This window comes from Prunus mume, linkage group LG5 (assembly GCF_029339155.1).
Source record: "Prunus mume cultivar Tortuosa linkage group LG5, ASM2933915v1, whole genome shotgun sequence".
NCBI lineage: Eukaryota > Viridiplantae > Streptophyta > Magnoliopsida > Rosales > Rosaceae > Prunus > Prunus mume.
In genome coordinates, this window is record NC_142702.1 from 9,042,458 (window position 1) to 9,048,005 (window position 5,548).

Here is a 5,548-nt window from a genome sequence, read left to right on the forward strand (position 1 = left end):
TGGAAGGATTTTTGAATTTTGCTGTAGAAAATCTTGGAAATATAACTTATATTCGTTGTCCATGTGTCAAATGTGGGAATATTCGATTGTTTTGGGTTGGAATTATAAGGGACCACTTATACTTTAATGGAATTGACCAAAGCTATAAGATTTGGACATGTCACGGAGAACCTTGGGAATGGACTACTAATGCTAGTATAAATATGGAAGAAGATGAGCAAAGTAGGTTCAGTTTTGTTTATGAAGAATTAGGGATGGATGATAATGATTTAGGCGATATTGGATTTGATCCTTATGAGTTTGCCAATGTGATTGGGGATGGAGATCAACCCTTATACCCTGGTTCCAGTAAGTACACGAAGTTGTCGGCTTTGGTGAAGTTACATAATTTAAAAGCAAAACATGGGATGAGTGATGTTTGTTTTACAGAATTATTGACACTTCAAATAGATTTGATTCCATAACGAAATACACTACCTTTGTAACAACTCGATCCTAAATTAATATTTAACTATTAATTTATTCTAGTAAAAGACGATTATGCCCTAGAATATTTTATTAGGTTAAAAGTTGACATTTTATTCGCGAAGGAATTTGGGAATTTGGGTGGCACCATTGCGTTGAGCTTGAAGATACGAGTTCGTAGACATGCGGCACGCCCGATTCCGAGTTGTAAAGAAGGAAAGGTCTAGAAACGAAAAGGACATAATGGGAATTTTAAAATTTGTTATCTGTAGCAATAGTGATGCTACGATATCCGATCTCTGATCTCGGGTTCTATTTATTTTTCTTCCTCCTTTTGATTTCGCAGACAGCCCGCCTTTTTATTTTGAAACAGTCAGCCTCGCCCAACACCGCCACCACTTTGGGTGACACCAGTCCCAAAAGGACCGTCGTGAGTTCCCCTTCCACCGCGACCATTTATAGCCCTCCCGCCCTCTGTGCTCTCCAGAAAGTCAAGAAAAGTTGCTGGTTTTCGTCAAAACTTTCCATCCTTCGTTCGAACGATTTTGGGCGCAAAATCTTTCGATCCAGGTATGTTTTCTCATCCTCTTGAGGTGTTCTAGCCGCTGGTTGTGTTATTTAGGAGAAATTTTTGAGTTTTGGAAGGGTTTTGGCCTCCGATTTCGGTCACTTTTGGCCAATTTTGGGGTATGTCCAAGAACAAAAGTGGCTCCAAATCATGTTATGAACCTAGGGTAGGAAGTTGGGCTTACAATTTCGAAGTTTTCCGGTCATCGGATTTCATCAAACAACCCACTCGCTGCCAGCGCGTGTGGCAGCTCGTGGCCAGGATGGTGGGGACCACTTTCAGTCCTAGAATAATCCCTTGGTCCTCACGAGCGCATAGGTACTCGTGGATTTCAATTCGGATAACGTTTGAATCTCGAACGAATCTCGCCTATTGTGCGATTTCCGGGTTTGATATGTTTAAACCGTTGGATCTTAGTGAATTTCATATATGTTGATCTAGGAATTTCCAGGATCGTATAGGACTCGACGGATTGCAGAACGGAGTCCTGAACATTCTAGAAAAGCCAACCCTATGGCTAGGTTTATATTATATGAGTCCTAACCAAAAGGAGTTATTTAAATCATGTTACGGGTTAAATAGATAGTTAGATATAGGTTGCAGCCCAGATAGAAGCAGTATCTCTGAGGCCTGCGAGGATTGCAGCGCAGCCTGCGAGGATAGATAGTTACTTATAGGTTGCAGCCCGGATAGAAGCGGTATCTTTGAGGCCTGCGAGGATTGCGGCTCGGCCTGCGAGGATAGATAGTTAGTTATAGGTTCCAGCCCGAATAGAAGCGGTATCTCCGAGGCCTGCGAGGAGGGAATTGGCGATATTAATGGAGTTGACGGATCGAGGATTAGAGGTATGCTTAGGGGGAGAGAATTTCAATGCCGAGATATTCTTAAACTAAAATAAGGAAGTACAGTGTATGACATACTTATATTCAGTCTGTGATTGATATGAGTAGAGGAATAACTACGTGTGACTTGATCCCTCAGTAAGGGTACGTAGGCAGCCTATTATTACAAGGTGCAACCATGAGTTGGATTCTTGAGATTGTTAATATTTTATTGATATTCTGAAAGCTGAGATGAATTTTATTAGCAGAATGCTGGCAGTTGGTTATATTTGTATATGCTTGTTTGACATGTGGGAATTTTGGGAAATGTTCAATTTATAAGGGAGACTCTGCTGGATTTTCGGCATAAGTCAAACTTGAGATAAACTGTATTTGATTGGAAGGGCAAATAGGTCATTTGTGCCCAGCATTTGCCAGTGTCGAACACGAACAGGGTTCGGCTCAAATTCCAAAGTGGAATTTGGGTCGGGTCCTTTCAACCTTCCTCTATGTATGAAGATTCAACGAATTGTCGTACTTATGGTATCTCAAGGAGGAAGGAAGGCAAAGATTCAATCTTGAAAGAGGGTGTGCCAGTGAAGGTAGTGTGGTATTTTCCTACAATTTCAAGGTTTAAAAGGATGTTTCAATCACATAAGACAACTAAGAGTTTGACTTGGCATGCTGCTAGAAAATCAGTTGACGGTCATATGTCACATCCAGCGAATTTCCCATCTTGGAAACTTGTTGATGATAAATGGGCCGAGTTTGGTAAAGAGCCGAGAAACTTGAGATTGGCTATCTCATCTGATGGATTCAATCCCCACAGTTCTTTAAGTAGCAGATACAGTTGTTGGCCAGTTATCTTAGTTACATATAATCTACTACCATGACTATGCATAAAACGGAAGTTTATGATGTTGACCTTATTGATTTTCGGTCCTAAACAGCCCGAAAATGATATAGACGTCTACTTAGAGCCTTTGATTGATGATTTAAAATCTCTGTGGGATGGGATAAGAGGAGTGTGTGATGCACACATAGGAGAATACTTTACACTCAGAGGTGTATTACTGTGGACAATTAATGATTTTCCTGCCTATGAGAACTTATCTGGTTGTGTTGTTAAAAGATATAAAGCTTGTCCAATATGCGGCGATGATACACCTAGTCACACGTTGAAAAATGGCTACAAAATTTATTACATTGGACATAGAAAATGGTTACCAATCAATCATCCATATCAGAGGCAGCGTGCAGCTTTTAATGGGAAACCTGAATATGGCACACCTCCCGAGCCATTAACCAGAGTAGAAGTGCTACATATGGTTGAAGATATTAATTACATATGGGGCTTGAAAAATAGGGAAAGTGTTGGAGAGAATGACGGTGACAGAGTTTGTTGGAAGAAGAAATCAAAATTCTTTGATCTCGAGTATTTGAAATACCTTCCTGTGAGGCATGTCCTAGATGTTATGCACATTAAGAAGAACATTTGTGATAGTATCATTGGTACATTGCTGGAGATCCTTGGAAAAAATAAAGATGGGATTGCTGCTCGGTTAGATTTATTGAACAAGGAGGTCAAAATTGATTTGCAGCCCGAGTATGGAGAAAGACGTACTCCTTTGTCTCCAGGGCCTTGGAATTTGTCAAGATTAGAGAAGAGAGCGTTTTGCAATTTTTTCTATGGTATGAAGGTCCCTGAAAGTTATTCTTCAAATATAAAAAATCTTATATCATTAAAAGATTCAAGACTTCTTGGCCTTAAATCTCATGATTGTCATACCTTGATGCAACAATTGCTCCCTGTGGAAATTTGTTCTGTTTTGGAGAAGCCTGCAAGGTATGCAATAACTCGATTGTGCTTCTTCTTCAATGTTAAATGTGCAAAGACGGTAGATGTTTCCAAGCTAGATAAGTTGGAAGAAGATGTAGTAGTTACTTTGTGTTTGCTTGAGAAGTACTTTTCCCCTTCATTCTTTGATATCATGGTACATCTAGTAGTACATCTTGTCAGAGAAGTTCGTCTATGTGGGCCAATATATTTTAGATGGATGTATCCGTTTGAAATATATATGAAAGTACTAAAGGGGTATGTTCAGAACCGTACTTGTCCCGAAGGTTGCATTGCTGAGCGGTATATAGCTGAAGAAGCTATAGAGTTTTGTACCGAGCATTTATCTGATGTTAGTACAGTTGGAGTGCCTTCAAGCCAGAAGATGGGAGTTTCAAAGCCATTATCAGGTTGCACAGTGAGCTTAGTTGATTGAGACTTATTGAACCAAACACATCTATATGTCTTGGAGAATACGGAGGAAGTCCTACCTTATATCGAGTATGTATGAGTTTTACTTTTCATATCTATAGCCATTTTAAATATTATTATTCCTTATATTTATCTTATATAAAAGGGACCATAATGCTTGATTTTTTCGTGTCAATGTACGGAACATATGATCCACATTAAGACCATTTATCCAAAATTTAGAAAGAGAACATAGTGGCTGCAAAATAAGCACACTAGCACTTTCATTCAATGGCTACACTTTCTGGTATATATGTTATTGAATGACATATTGAACGACATATTGAACGACATATTGAACTTTTAATTTTCTTTCTTTCTATATGTTAGATTGAATTAAGATATATGATTAATTTGCAGGTTCAAAGTGAACTTAATGAGGAAGAGAATAATGGCGTACCAGAAAATTTGAGGTGGCTAGTGGCTGGTCCAAGCATGGTAGTACCATCATATATGAGCTATTTTATTAATGGTGTTAAATTTAACACCAAGGCATAAGATGATGTGCAAACTGTCCAAAATAGTGGAGTTTATTTACTTGCACATACTATGCAAGTTGCTAGTGCTAAGGATAAAAACCCTATTGTCTCCACTATGGGGTTTCAGTGCTAGTGCTAAGGATAAAATTGTCTCCACTATGGGGTTTCATGGTGTTATTCAAGAAATTTGGGACCTTGACTACCAAAAGTTTAGAATCCCAGTTTTGAGATGTGATTGGATAGATAACACTTCGGGCCTTGTAGTTGATGAACTTGGATTTACCCTTGTAGATTTTAGTAAAATTGGACATAGGAATGACCAATTTGTTATTGCTTCTCAAGTCAAACAAGTATTTTATGTTGATGACCCAATGCATCGTGGTTGGTCAGTAGTGTTATGAATGCCTAATAGAGAATATAATGATGTAATTGGTGATGATGTGCTAGGTGATATCACAATTGAGTGTGAGCCATTTACAGGAGGGATACCAAATGTTGACACATTTGATGACCTAGTGCGTGAGTTTGGGAGTGAAAATATTAGAGATGGGTGTGAAGATATATGGATTGATTGATTGTTGTAATGTAGGACATTAGTTACGTAGTTAATTGTATGTCATTAATTAATAGCTCTGTATATCATTTTAACTATGATCACACTTTCATTATGTAGGCTTTGGGCAAGGCAAATAAAAAATTTAAAATATTGGATTAAAAGTGTAAAATACGATGGTCCAGTCGAAAAATTGGAAAAACATACGTCTTAAATAAGAGTAATGCTACACTTACCACATTTTTATCCCACATTTCTATACCACATGATGTGGCATATCCATATTATATCCCACATCAATTAAATCAATGAAGTGTATTTTAATTAAGGCAATTAGAAAAACAAATATTGGAA

At 38.2% G+C, this 5,548-nt stretch overlaps 1 pseudogene; it reads left to right on the forward strand.

Annotated features, from left to right (window-relative positions):
* The first annotated feature begins 203 nt into the window (after nucleotides 1–203).
* Nucleotides 204–5,334, forward strand: LOC148916837 (uncharacterized; annotated as a pseudogene).
* The last annotated feature ends 214 nt before the right edge of the window (nucleotides 5,335–5,548 follow it).